Here is a 15,322-nt window from a genome sequence, read left to right as displayed (position 1 = left end):
AGGGACAGGATTGGCTGTTGCAGGTTCCAGGGTTTAAATGTTTTAGTAGGGTCAGAGGTGGGGGCAAAAGAGGGGGGGGTGTGGCTTTGCTTGTCAAAGATAGTATTACAGCGGTGGAAAGGAAGATGGACGAAGATTTGCCATCTGAGGTAGTTTGGGTTGAGGTTAGGAATAGGAGAGGTGAGGTCACCCTGTTAGGAGTCTTTTACAGGCCTCCTAATAGTCCTAGAATCGTTGAAGAAAGGATTGCGAAGATGATTCAGGAGAAGAGTGACAGTAATAGGGTGATTGTTATGGGAGACTTTAACTTTCCTGATATTGATTGGGAAAGCTATAGCTCAAGTTCGTTAGATGGGTCAGTGTTTGTGCAATGTGTGCAGGAGAGTTTCCTGACACAATATGTAGATAAGCCAACAAGAGGTGAGGCCATACTGGATTTGGTTCTGGGTAACGAACCAGGCCAGGTATTAGAACTAGAGGTAGGTGAGCACTTTGGGGACAGTGACCACAATTCGGTGATTTTTACTCGAGTGATGGAGAGGGATAAGTGTGTACTACAGGGCAAGAGTTATAGCTGGGGGCAGGGAAATTATGATGCGTTGAGGCATGACTTAGGATGTGTGGATTGGAAAAGTAGATTCCAAGGCAAGAGCGTAATTGATATGTGGAACTTGTTCAAGGAGCAACTATTGAGTGTCCTTGATAAGTACGTACCTATCAGGCAGGGAGGAAAGGGTCGTGTGAGGGAGCCGTGGTTTAATAAGGAGTTGGAATCCCTTGTTAAATGGAAGAGGGCGGCCTTTGTAAAGATGAGGCGTGAAGGTTCAATAGGGGCAATTGAGAGTTATAAGGTAGCCCGGAAGGACCTGAAGAGAGAGCTAAGAGCAGCAAGGAGGGGACATGAAAGGTCCTTAGTTGGTAGGATTAGGGAAAACCCTAAGGCTTTCTATAGGTATGTTAGGAATAAAAGAATGACTAGGGAAGGAATAGGTCCAATCAAGGATAGTAATGGGAAGTTGCGTGTGGAGGCTGAAGAGATTGGGGAGGCGCTGAATGAATACTTTTCGTCAGTATTCACTCAGGAACAGGACATTGTTGTCGATATGAATACTGAGGCACGAATAAGTAGAATGGATGGCTTTGAGATATGTAGAGAAGAGGTGTTGGAAATTCTGGCAAGGGTGAAAATAGATAAGTCCCCTGGGCCTGATGGAATTTATCCTAGGATTCCCTGGGAAGCAAGGGAGGAGATTGCAGAGCCATTGGCCTTGATTTTTGTGTCCTCTTTGTCTACAGGAGTAGTGCCAGAGGACTGGAGGCTAGCAAACGTGGTTCCCTTGTTCAAGAAGGGGAGTAGGGATAATCCTAGTAACTATAGGCCAGTGAGTCTCACTTCTGTTGTGGGCAAAGTCTTAGAGAGAATTGTAAGGGATAGGATTTATGCACATCTGGATAAGAATGATGTGATCAAGGATAGTCAGCATGGTTTTGTGAAGGGCAGGTCGTGCCTCACAAACCTTATTGAATTCTTTGAGAAGGTGACTAAGGAGGTAGATGAGGGGAAAGTGGTAGATGTGGTATATATGGATTTTAGTAAGGTTTTTGATAAGGTCCCCCATGGTAGGCTACTGCAGAAAATACAGAGATATGGCATTGAGGGTGAGTTGGAGGTTTGGATTAGGAATTGGCTCTCTGGAAGAAGACAGAGGGTAGTAGTTGATGGCAAAGGTTCATCTTGGAGTGCCGTCACTAGCGGTGTTCCGCAAGGATCTGTTTTGGGACCATTGCTGTTTGTCATTTTTATAAATGACCTGGAGGAAGGGTTAGAAGGTTGGGTGAGTAAGTTTGTGGATGATACGAAAGTCGGAGGAGTTGTAGACAGTGAGGAAGGATATGGCAGGTTACAGCGGGATATAGAGAAGCTGCAGAGCTGGGCAGAAAGGTGGCAAATGGAGTTCAATGTAGCTAAGTGTGAAGTGATTCACTTTGGTAAGAGTAATAAAAAGATGGATTACTGGGCTAATGGTAGACTACTTGGTAGTGTGGAAGAGCAGAGGGATCTTGGTGTCCATGTACACAGATCTCTGAAAGTTGCCACCCAGGTAAATAGTGCAGTGAAGAAGGCATATGGCGTACTGGCTTTTATTGGTAGAGGAATTGAGTTCCGGAGTCCTGAGGTCATGCTGCAGTTGTATAAGACTCTGGTGCGGCCGCATCTGGAATATTGTGTGCAGTTTTGGTCGCCATACTATAGGAAGGATGTGGAGGCACTGGAACGGGTGCAGAGGAAGTTTACCAAGATGTTGCCTGGTATGGTAGGAAAATCCTATGAGGAAAGGCTGAGGCACTTGGGGTTGTTTTCATTGGAGAAAAGAAGGTTTAGGGGTGATTTGATAGAGGTGTACAAGATGATTAGGGGGTTAGATAGGGTTGACAGTGAGAACCTTTTTCCACGTATGGAGTCAGCTATTACAAGGGGGCATAGCTTTAAATTAAGGGGGGGTAGATATAGGACTGATGTTAGGGGTAGGTTCTTCACTCAGCGAGTCGTAAGTTCATGGAATGCCCTGCCAGTAGCAGTAGTGGACTCTCCCTCTTTATGGGTATTTAAGCGGGCATTGGATAGGTATATGGAGGATAGTGGGTTAGTGTAGTTTAGGTGGGCTTTGATCGGCGCAACATCGAGGGCTGAAGGGCCTGTACTGCGCTGTATTCTTCTATGTTCTATGTTCTATGTTCTATATTGTTTGATCTGATTGATGGAGGTTCAACTTTTAAATTTTCACTTTCTGAGTAATTCACAATTTGTTTGGATATTTTCATTCATTCCCTATTTCTTTGACAATCACAAAGATACTGTTCACCTGACTATCTTCCATCGTATATTACCTCTTTAACACATTAACTTGACAACCCACTGATTTGTTCCTCCTGTCTTGAGTATTTGGTCCCAGATTTACACTATCCAATTTATTTTTCTCTTCGTAAACTCTGGTGAAATATGCTTTTAATGGTCACCAGACACCGGCAACAACAGCTAGCAACACCTCATCTCCAGCAACAAATCTCAATTAGAATGTCAGCCTTTTTATCTGTTTTAGTTTTCACTGTTGGTTGAATTCACTTCTTTTTTTTAAACTGATTCATATGTGTGGGGTAAATTTTGTTTAAAATTCAAAGTATAGTCATGGAAATATAGATTCTGAGGTTTTATTATATTGGCTCTGATTTATTTTCTGGCTATGCAGTTTGACACAAATGTCTCAATTTAAGATCCATCTGTTACTCTAGTAATTGTAATGAGGTCAGTCAGGTGGACCTTATAGAATGTGATTTACCTGATTGGAGCTATTAATCTAGTCCAGTCAGGGAGCCCTGGCTGACAGGGATAAAGAGGAGTGTCAGAGATTCTGTTCACTCTGAGAGCTGGCTCTGAGGGAGCTGAGTCAGAGTCAAGAGCACTCCAAGTGTAAATGAAGGGTGACTTGGTGATGAGATACCAGCCTCTGTGGAGTTATTTCAGTTGCATTCTGTTAAAGAAGATGGGCTGAACATATAATTTTGATTCACTTTGTCTTCATTCTTTTAATTTAATTTTTCAAAAGCTTTTACTCAATAACTGAATTTCCACGTTATCTCCCAGTTTCATCGACTCCTTCACTTCCTGTCTAACTCTCTGGACCTAAGATCCAGGAACAATGCAGTCATGAATCAGTCAGGAATCAATACAGTTTGCTTGCCCTATAGCATCTCAATTTCTTTCACCTCTAAAGGTTTTTCCTTCATTATCCATAAAACCAATATTTCTGAGACAGCTACGTGATTTCCCAAAATAAAGGCAATTTAGAGTGATAGAGTCATAGAGCTGTAGACCATAGAAATTGACCTTTCGGTCCAACTTGTCCATGCTGACCAGATATCCTAAAGCAACTAGTTTTCTAACTCCACTTGTGCAGTCCAACATGTCAATACAGATGAGAAAAGGTAATATTGATGCGTGACTGAGAAAGGATCCTTTGAAAACCAAAAGATAGCCGTGAAAATAAAGTGGTCTTTGAGAATATCTTAAGAGGAAACATGGAATATGGAATTACACAGTACGGAAACAGACCCTCCATTCCAATTCATCCCTACCAACCAGATATCCTAAACTGATCTAATCCCATTTGCCAGCATTTCGTCCATATTCTTTTAAACTCTTCCTATTCATAAACCCATCCAGATGCCTTTTAAATGTTGCAATTGTGCCAGCCTCTACCATTTCCTCTGATAGCTCATTCTGTACATGCCACACCCTCTGTGTGAAAACAATTACCCCTCAGGTCTCTTCTGTATCTTTCCCCGCTCACCCTAAACTTATGTCCTTTAGTTCTGGACTCCCCCAGCCCAGAGAAAAGACTTTGTCTGTTTATCCTATTCATGCCTCTCATGATTTTATAAACTTCTATAATGTCACCCCTCAGCCTCTGACGCTCCAGAGAAAACAGCCCCAGTTTGTTCATTCTCTCCCTTTGGCTTTCTTCAATAGTAATTTTTTTTTACTGTTTCCTCTACAACCTTTCCATTTACTAAATCATTCCTTAATCCAATTCAATATAATGGGATTTGTTTAACTTCCATGTGTGCCTCCAATTAATATTTTCTCTGCCATTGGACCCTCTGAGAAACAAATTGTATCATTTTTCAACATCAGTGTCTGATTTGCTCCAATGTCTTTATTAGTTTTTCCAGCTTGATTTGAACAGTAAAGGAATATATTTCTTTTTATATAAAATATTCAGAACCTTGAGTGGTCTGCCTCTCTTAATCATGCAAGAATTTTCATTACTGTTCAGTCATCCCTCCCTTCTTGGTACATTCGAAGGAAATGTGTCTCCTTCCGACTCCCGTTAGCGTTTTAATATCCATTTCCTTTCTTGATGCCTCCTTTTCTGAGAACTGTTTAGACATTCCTACTGCAGACTTGGTCCTCCCATTTAAACTGGCCTTGGTATGTCCAATGATATTAGAAAGGAACCATGTTATTTTCATAACACTATATTATAGCCTTTCAGCTTTATTGCTTTCTCTCTCTAAATCAAAATTTTTTAAGCTCGATTTCTGTAAGTTAGGATTTTTAAAAATTTCTCTAAGTCATTTTTCAAAAAAATGTCAACACTTTGGTCATTCCAACCATGACATTTCATTTTCTAGATTCCCTCCTTCTAACTCGAAACATTGGATTGTGACCTTCTGCATTGGGGCGGCATGGTGACTCAGTGGTTAGCACTGCTGCCTCACAGCATCAGGGACCTGGGTTCAATTCCTGCCTTGGGCTGTGTGGAATTTGCACATTCTCCCTGTGACTGCGTGGGTTTCCTCCAGGTGCTCCGGTTTCTTCCCACAGTCCAAAGATGTGCAGGTCAGGTGAATTGGACGTGCTAAATTGCCTGTAGTGTTAGGTGAATTAGTCAGGGGTAAATATAGGGGGGTGGATTTCTCTTCAGAGGGTTGGTGTGAACTTGTTGAGCTGAAGGACCTGTTTCCACACTGTAAGTAATCTAATCTAATGACCTCCTTATAAGATCTTGCTTTTGTTTCTACTTTCAAATTATTTGCTAAATCCCTCAGTTTTAGCCTTAGTCAATTATTTTAAATAATTCACTGTTTCTTTTCCCAGAAGACTCTTAGCAAAACCAAATTGAAAATTCAATTCATGCAATAAACTTTACCAAAAGTCAACTATTTTATGTCTAGTGCCTTCATTGCCATTTCTTCAAAAAAGACATCAATCTCTCTTACAATCAATGAACTGAGATCCTGACAAGAGCCGCACTTACAATTTCAGCTAATGTTACTGTCTGGACAGGAATGAAATCTAGCTTGCTAGATCTAACTGCATGACAATAAATCACTTTGCATGCAAATGTTTTGCTAGAAAGAATCAAAGGAATTCTAGAAGGATAGCTATTGGTTACCTTTCGGACAATGACTCTAACCAGTCACTTTATACCATACAGCATGTTGGTGTTGTCAGCTATAAACAGAGCAAATCGTTTGTGACTGGGAAAGTGTTGACTGCAGGAGAGCATTAAAAGACTAGCAAGTATCATTGAGACACCTGTGCTTTGTGCAATATTATGAGCTTCACGAACCTGTGTGAAGGTTCACTGAGATGATCCCTTTTGTGGGCAAGAGTTAAACAGTTTGGGTCTCTACTCATTAGAATTTCGAAGAATGAGATGCAATCCATTTGACACATACAAGATTCTGAAGGGGTTTGACAGGGTAAATGCTTCCTGACAAAGTGGTGGATGCAGGTACAATTACAACATTTAAAAGACATTTAGATAGATCCTTGAATAGTAAAGGTTTGGAAGAATATAGGCCAGGAACAGGTGGGTGGGACTAGTTTATTTTGGGATTATGTTCAGTATGGACTGGATGGACCAAAGAGTCTGTTTCCGTGCTGTCTGACTGTATGACTCCATAAGATGTTTCTCCTCATGGGGAAGTCTGGGACCAGAGGGAATAGTCTGAGATTGAAGGTGCACCAATGTAAAACTGAGATGAGGAGCATTTTCTTCTCTCAGAGTGTTGAGAGTCTTTGAAACTCCTTGCCACAGAGAACTGCAAGGGTGATGTCCTTGTACATATTTAAGGTGAGAGAGACAGAGCGATTCATGATCAGTCTGGGAAAGAAGGGTTAGGGGGAAAGAGCAGGAAGGTGGATGTGAGAAATGTCGGATCAGCCATGATCCTATTAAATGCTGAAAAAACTTAAGGGATGCTCCTCTTCCTACTCCTAATGATCTTATGCTGTAAGGCAGTAACCTAAAATGAAGCCTTCAGAGGTCAGGTTGAGGAGATTTAGAGTTATAGGGTCATAGAGATATGCAGCATGGAAACAGTTACAAAAGTGTTCTGACAGCTCTTGGATGTTTTCCTGGTCAACATCATCTCAAAATAGCTTAAGACCAACTCAGCATCAGCCAAGGAGATAGCCAGCTGTCCCCAAGTAGATTCTTGATAAATTGACAATAATACCTCATGTATGTTATTGAAAGGCCTGAATACTGTCGAGATAACAAATGAAATGTATTTGCAGAGACTGATGGAAGTGGAACAGCTAAGAATTATCACCGTGTTATTCATGAATGATAACTCTTCTAGCTATTTATATTGGGTAACTTAACAACTTGGCAGAGGAACTTGTAACTGAAAATCAGAATGCATGAGTTTTTCTCATCTTTTTATGAAAAATGGTATTTTTAAAACGTTACTACACAATGTTCAGTAAAACTCAGAGCCGTTCAGATAAGACCATAGGGTATAGGAGCAGAATTAGGTCATTCTGCCCATTGAGTCTGCACCACCACTGATAGATTTCCCAACCCCATTCTCCTGCTTACTGCTTGAAACGATTGATTCCCTTATCCATCTACCTCCCATTTAAATACACTCAATGACTTGGCCTCCACAGCCCCATGCAGCAATGAGTTCCACAGAGCTGCCAATAAAGCATTTGCAGCAAATTCTATAAAACATCTATGCTGGACTGTTAGGTGGTGAGTACACATCACACAAATATCACGCAATAACCATCTGCAACAAGAGAAAATCTCAGCACCACCTCATTATATTCAATGGCATTACCACTGTTGAATATCTCACAATCGTTATCTGGGGGGTGAGCATTGAGCAGAAACGTAACTGGCCCAGTAGCATGAATATTATGGATACAAGAGCAGGTCAGATGCTCGGAATTCTGCAACAAGTTACTTACCTTGTATCTTCCTAGTTTCTTTCCACCATCTACAATGAACAGTTCAGGAGTGGGACGGAATACACTTCAATGGCCTGGACGGTGCAACTCCAACAACACTCAAGACACTTGACACCATTCAGGATAAAGCAGCCCCCTTGACTGGTAAACTGTCTACCTCTTTCAAAGTCCTTCCCCAGCAGTATGTACCATCTACAAAATGCTCACCCAGGTTTGTTCGCCAACCTCTTCCACACCCACAAACATTACATTCTGGAAGGACAAGGGCAACAGATACATGAAATACCACCCCTGCAAGTTTCCCTCCAAGCCACTCAGCTTCCTGACTTGGAAATATTTTGCTATGCTTTCAGTGTCACTGAGTCAAAAACCTGAAAATATCACTGTGGGTGTTCCTATGGCCCACCGACCTTTTTTGATTATTCATTTGTGGGATGTGGGTCTCACTGGCTGGGCCCAACATTTATTGCCCATCCCTAGTTCCCCTTGAAAAGGTGGGGGTGAGCTGCCTTCTTGAACTGCTGCAGTCCACACGCTGTAGGCTGATCCACAATGCCTTTAGGGAGGGAGTTCCACAATTTTGACCCAGTGATAGTGAAGGAACGCTGATATATTGCCAAGTCAGGATAGTGAGTGACTTTTGGGGAGGGGGACCTTGAAGGGATTGGTGCTCCCATGTATCTGCCGCCCTTGTCCTTCTAAATGGAAGTAGCCTTGTGTTTGGAAGGTGCTGTCTGAGGATGTTTGGTGAATTTCTGCAGTGCATCTTGTAGACAGTACACACTGCTGCTACTAAGTGTCGGTGGTGGAGGGAGTGGATGCTTGTGGATGTGGTGCCAATCAGGCAGGCAGCTACATCCTGGATGGTGTCAAGCTTCTTGAGTGTTGTTGGGGCTGCACCCATCCAGGCAGGTGAAGAGTATTCCATCACACTCCTGGCTTGTGCCTTGGAGATGGTGGATAGAATTTGGGGAGCCAGGAGGTCAGTTCCTTGCCACGGTATTCCAAACCTCTCACCTGCTCTTGTAGCCACTGTTATAATGTGGTGAGTTCAGTTGAGTTTCTGGTGAATGAAAACCCCCAGGATACTGACAGTGGGGGATTCAGTGATGGTAACACCATTGAATGTTAAGGAGTAGTAGTTAGAATGCAACGGTTCAAGAAGGCAATTAGAGAGAGAGATGGCACAGTCAGTGATCTTACAAACAAATTTTTTAAAAATGCATTTATACATAGAATGCCAGCTGGCTGAGTGGAGTCAGACAATCTCTACCTCTGCCATAACTTGCTTTCACATTAGATGCAGCAGGCCATTGTGACACATTACCTGGAACACTCTGTGCTGGGAACTGCAGTGTGTCAGCATTATTCACAGGCAATATGCAGTGGTCCTTCCCCACTGCACTGCTGTCTCCCAACTTGTTCCAGCCTGTTGCAGACATCTCATGACGCACATGGTTCTTCGTGAAATGTGATGTTATTTTGCTGCAGGTTTTGCTGCTCCCACGTTCTGGTGAACGCTAACGTTCAGTACACTGGCTGAAAATTTGTCATCTCCCGGTGGATGAGCAAAATGGAAACAGCTACCACAAAACTTCTGGTGGAATTTCTTTCAGTACCAGACACAAGCAACCCCAATGCAACCCTGATCAGAGCAAAAAGTTTAAATGGAGCTAAAACTCTAGTTACATCTGAAACGTCGTGCTGAATGGTGTGTCTGGCAAGAGTCATGATGCATATGCATGGATGATGTAATGTTGGGTTGCACTGTCCATATGTCAGTCACTGAGGGGAAAAGTAAAGTCAGTTTAATGACACGGCTGTGTAAACAAGGAAGGAGGTGAAGTGGAGATAATTAATTAGGATCATGTCAATCTGATTCATAATTTTATTGTCTTTGCACTTGAGGCTAAAGAGCAGGATAAAGTTGATATAAGCTTGGGTACGCTCTTTGTACACGACACAATGCCATCTTTGCAATGCTTAAGAAGCCCATTATTTTCACCTGAAAGGAAGAAAGTGAGCACAGTGAGGAGGCTTTGGCAAAAACAGTGCTTTTCCAAAAGATTCACGGTGCGATCAAAAAAAAACCAGCTGAAGCTGGGCATTTGCTTCACCTGCTGAAGAGAGTGCGTTGGTAACAGGATGGGTCTTTTTCTCTCTGCCTCTGGTTTTGTCTCTGAATTGTCAGGAGGGGTGGGGTTGTCTGTCTTTGATTCAGAACAGGGATGCATTCAATAGCATCCTCTGGCCCGGCTGAGAGCTGTTCACATCTCCGGAAAATTCAGTGGGAGAAAAAGTTTATGGAAGCGAGTAGGAGTTTATTCACAAGTGTCTGCTGCTTTTCAGAGTCATGACTGAGTGTCTATAAGGGGGCAATCAAGCATAGGGTGGGAATTATCTCTACTGCTTGCTTACCTGTGACAGCTCTTCAAGTGCAGCTAAGAGGTTCATTCACAGCCATGGAACAATAGCTGAAGGAGACAAACAATTCTGAGGAGTCTATCATTCTGTATAGTGTTATCTTTAGCACTGAATAAACCGGAGTTTCCCCATTCTGCCTCATAGTCAGCAGCATTTTCAGAACCAATGGTACTTTCAACTTTCTTTCAGCACTCTCTAACAGGTTCACAAGGGCACGAAGTGCAGTATATAAAAAAAGGATAATAACATCAGCTGGCAGTAACCAACAGCCCAAATGGAAGTGAGCAGCCAGCCTTGTGAAGGAATAAATAAACTAAGACTTTTTTTGTCAAAGACTAGCCGCACAGAGCAGGAAAAAAAATCCTTTATTTCAAACACTCAGAAGATTGAGAGAAACAAAATAATAGAACTTTTATTTTGGCCTGAAGTAAATTAACTGCGTTAAAAGTCTGAAACTGGAGTAGATAGATGATGGCAAGATTCCTCCCAGTGGATTCAGTCTTTTTCAAACATGTGAGACACGGATGACAAAAATGGAAATTTAGGTATTTTGCTTCTTTGGTTTACTCTCGCTTTCTGATGCCAAGAAAACTTTACAAAGCTTTTCTCTTCGGTGAATTGCATGTAGTTGTACCATTACAAACTAACTCATTGCTGTTCAGTGCTTATAAACACTTTGCCCTTGGTTTGATCTGAAGTTCAACAGGAGCTGAAATACCGAGGCTCCTAATGAAGAGCTCTCTTAGGAGATGTAATACCAGTTTGTTTTAATGATTGTGTAAGAGTAGAACTTCAATTCTAAAGAGAGCCAGCTAAACTATGTGGCACTAATGTCCCTTGCTTCGCAGATGAAATAAAATGATGATACTTTGCTGCTGGGTAGCTTATCCTCTAGGACAAGCTTCTTAAATTAAATGTGTTTACATTTGAAATGTGACTATTTATTCAACAGATGGGATAATGTGTAACTCTATTCAAAACCTCTAATTGTAAAGTGGCTGGTAAGTCCTGCTATCATTGCCTTATTCATTTTGTACTTAAAGCCTAATTAAAAATGAGAACTATGTGTAATTATTTATGAAATCTTACAAAGATGCGAAGGAACACTTTGTACTGTGTATGTGTCCGTCCAATGATTTAAATGACATTTTGAACAGTTCTTGCAGTCCCCTAGTCACCAGTATTTACCTCACGAATGCAATGGCCTGGCCTGTGGGAAAGAGGAATCCATGACTTATCTGAACATATGGTTTCTTAATTCAAGTTAAAATGTCTGAACCCTGTTGCATCTGGTGCCGTTTTAGTTTGTTAGAAATGCCACACAAGGCTGTGACTAAAGGAAAGGAGACCAAGAAAAAAATACAGTTATTACACACTCAAGAGCAGTTTTGCGGCTCATTAACCAGTGGCCTCCGTGACTAATTAGGGTTTTGTCACCATTGCTGGGTCATTATACCTTAATTTTTTTTGCATAGCTATTCAGCCGTCAAAGGGGAAAAAATGAAGAAGAGGAATAACTTGAGGAAGCAGTCAGGCTAAAACAGCCGAAGCCCCCCACCACCTCCCTCCCCCAAAAAAGCAAGTAACTTAAACTGGTGGAATTATTATTTGCTACAAAAGGACAACAGTGGATTAAAGTGATGCCCCTTTATACAAGAGCAAAGGGCTTTATTGGCCAGCAGAAGGCACAATTCTGGGTGGAGCATAATTAACTTTGAAGTCAGTCATCCCAAAATAATGTTGTTCCTTGCATGTTGCTGAAATCCTGGCCTCTTCAACCCAGCACAGAAATGTGTCATATGAGAATACAAGAGCCTGCCTTTTGCGTTTGTGACCCTCAGGCCTTAGTCTTGGTTAATTTCCACCTCCACCCCCCAAAAAAAAGAGACAGAAAATTGGGAACAACATGTAGAACCATAGCCCTGACTCAGTGGTTCCTGTGTAACTAAATGGGACCCATGGGGTGAGGGAAACACTGGTGTCAATCACGGGCACAGTCACTACAAAAGGCCAGTAATTGGCGTTGGTCCACCTTTCACTTCTGTCCCACTGCGAATGCAGCCCAAGGCCCAGTCTTTAGCTCTGTCACTAACAAGTAAACAATTTATCAGGGGAAGAACTCCTGCAGATTCCCCCATCATGGACTCCATTCAAGGCCTTTCTACCACCAACCCCCACCACCCCCTTCCCCCCTACCAGCACCACCGCACACAAAATTTACGTATAGCATGCAATTTGTGGCAGACGCACCATGTAACAACAGATTTACAACAGGCACACCATGGAAATGGCTGTGTCAATATAACAACAAACCCCAGCAGCACAGCAGCTGACATGACTGCAGGGAACCCATCAGCAGGTCATTCCACAGCTTGCTATACCAATTCAGCCATTGCTGATAACCGTGATTTGTTCAACAGCTTCTTTTAAGTTTGGAACAAGTTCATTGTTTTCATAATTTCTGGGTATGGTGATTATTTTTTGCTGCAGGGCACTTTGTTCGATTGGTGTTCTTACTCTGTTATTTATTGTTGCCATCGTCCTTTGTCAGCAGAGTCTCACTGCAAGTTTTGGTGACAAAAACAACAGCAGAATTCTGTTGCTATAACGTGGCTTTCAGAAACCCCGTGGCTAGGTTTAGCAAAGGAAAAGACAACGACAGTTTGTCCCTTTTCCAGATTTCATAGTTGTCGGGTCTCCGGCACTGAGCCTGGCACTGTGGCTCAGAAGGGAAGGGGGGAAAATAGAAAAGCGCTAGCGGTTGGGGACTCAATAGTTAGATGGATTGACAGGAGATTTTGTGGTCAAGAACGGGAATCCTGGAAGGTATGTTGCCTCCCTGGTGCTAGGGTCCGGAATGTCGCCGATCGGGTTTCCAGGATTCTGAAGGGGGAGGGTGAGCAGCCCAGAAATCGTGGTATATTGGCACCAGTGACATACCCAGGAAAGGGATTGAGGATCTGAAAAGTGACTACAGAGAGTTAGGTTGGAAGCTGAAGAGCAAGATGAGTAGAGTCGTGATCTCAGGTTTGCTATCGGTGTCACGAGATAGTGAGGTGAGGAACAGGCAGCAAATGTAGCTTAACACATGGCTGCGAGGCTGGTGCAGGAGGGAGGGCTTCAGATACCTAGACCATTGGGATACCATCTGGGGAAGGTGGGACCTGTACACGAAGGACGGGTTGCACCTGAACTGGAACTGGAGGGGCACAAATGTCTTCTGTGGGAGATTTGCTCGTGTGATTCGGGAGGGTTTAAACTAGTTTGGCGGGGTGGGGGGGGGGGGGGGAGGTGTGAAGGTGGGAATCAGCGCCACATGTCTGAGTCAGTTGTAGATGGGGCAGTGACAGGATGTATTTAATCTATCAGGAAGGTTTCTCACGTGATGAAACAAAGGGATTGGTTAAAGTGTGTCTGTTTTAATGCAAGGAGTGTCCGAAATCAGAGTGACAATCGGTACTTGGGGCTACGATGTTGTGGCCATAACAGAGATGTAGGTTTCATAGGGGCAGGAATGGTTGCTTGATGTTCCAGGGTTTAGAACGTTTAAAAAGAACAGGGAGGGTGGAAAAAGAGGAAGGGGTGTACCATTACTAATCAGAGAGTTCATCACAGCTATAGAAACGAAGGTTATTGAGGAAGGTTTGCCTACTGAGTCATTATGGGTGGGAGTTAGGAACAGCAAGGGAACAGTCACCGCATTGGGAGTTTTCTACAGACCACCTAATAGCAGTAGAGAGATTGAAAATCTCATAGGCGGGCAGATTCTGGAAAAATGCAGAAGTAGCAGGATTGTTGTTATGGGTGATTTCATCTTTCCCAATATCGGCTGGAACCTTCTAAGTGCAGATGGTTTGGATGGAGCCATTTTTGTCAGGCGTGTTCAGGAGGGTTTCCTTACTCAGTATGTAGACAGACCGAAGAGGGGAGAGGCCATTTTGGATTTGGTGCTCGGCAACAAGCCAGGACAGGTGTCAGATCTCCTGGTGGGACAGCACTTTGGTAAAAGTGATCACAACTGCCTCACATTTAGCATAGCCTTGGAGAGTGAAAGGAGCAGTTACTGAAGGAAGATATTTAGTTGGGGAAAAGGAAATTATGATGCTATCAGACAGGAGTTGAGAAGTACAGACTGGGAGCAATTGTTCCACAGAAAGGGCACAGCAGACATGTCTTTTTGCAGCAGAGAGTGACGGGAGCTGGGCGAAAGTGAAGTTGGAACGCAAAGCTGGTCGGGAAGGTAAGTGATTGTTATTTGAGTGGAGAAGGAACCTGAGACACTTCTCTCACCCTCCCTCCTCCTCTAACCTAAAAGAAAGACTCAGGTCTTTCTGAAGAAAGACTCAGGTCTTACCTGCTGAACAGGTAAGCTACTCAGTGTTCTTGTTTTGGAGACTAAGTGTAGAGTAATGGCAGCGCAGGCAGTGGAATGTTCCTCCTGCAGGATGTTTGAGGTAGGGGTGACCACCGATGCTCCTGCCGACTTCATCTGCAGGAAGTGCAGCCAGCTCCAGCTCCTCACAGACCGCGTTAGGGAACTGGAGCTGGAGTTGGATGAACTGAGAATTATTCGAGAGGCTGAGACGGTGATAGATAGAAGCTACAAGGACATAGTTTAGCCAGAGAACAGAGGTAGCTGGGTAACAGTTAGAGATGGGAAGGGGAGGAAGCAGGCAGTGCAGGGATCCCCTGTGGTTATTCCTCTCAACAATAAGTATACCGCTTTGGATACTGTTGGGGGGGACGGCCTAGCAGGGGTAAGCTGCAGTGACCGGGTCTCTGGCACGAAGTCCGGCTCTGAGGCTTAGAAGGGAAAGGGGGGCGAGGAGGAGACCACTAGTTATAGGAGACTCTCTAGTTAGAGGGACGGACAGGCGGTTCTGTTGACATGGGTGAGACTCTCGGATGGTTTGTTGCCTCCCGGTGCCAGGGTCCGAGATGTCTCGGACCACGTCTTCAGAATCCGTAAGGGGGAGGATGTGCTGCCAGAAGTCATGGTTCACATTGGCACCAACGACATAGGTAGGAAGAGGGGTGGGGAGGTCATTCAGGAGCTCAGGGAGTTAGGCTGGAATACAAAAGCTAGGACAGACAGAGTCGTCATCTCTGGGTTGTTGCCGGTGCCACGTGACA

The 15,322-nt window shown here is 43.5% G+C and overlaps 1 protein-coding gene across 1 annotated transcript in view; it reads right to left on the bottom strand.

Moving 5' to 3' along the window:
• dbx1a (developing brain homeobox 1a) overlaps window positions 1-9,110 on the bottom strand; it is a 128,864-nt gene extending 119,754 nt beyond the window's left edge. The window contains exon 1 of the mRNA XM_072592768.1: window positions 9,093-9,110. The gene's annotated coding sequence lies outside the window, so the exon portion shown is untranslated. The remainder of the gene's footprint in view (window positions 1-9,092) is intronic.
• Window positions 9,111-15,322: the final 6,212 nt, after the last annotated feature.

The sequence above is a fragment of the Chiloscyllium punctatum genome, chromosome 22 (genome assembly GCF_047496795.1).
Source record: "Chiloscyllium punctatum isolate Juve2018m chromosome 22, sChiPun1.3, whole genome shotgun sequence".
Classification (NCBI taxonomy): Eukaryota; Metazoa; Chordata; class Chondrichthyes; order Orectolobiformes; family Hemiscylliidae; genus Chiloscyllium; species Chiloscyllium punctatum.
The sequence above is the reverse complement of the archived record's forward strand: the minus strand, read 5'-3'. Positions and strand labels throughout refer to the sequence as shown.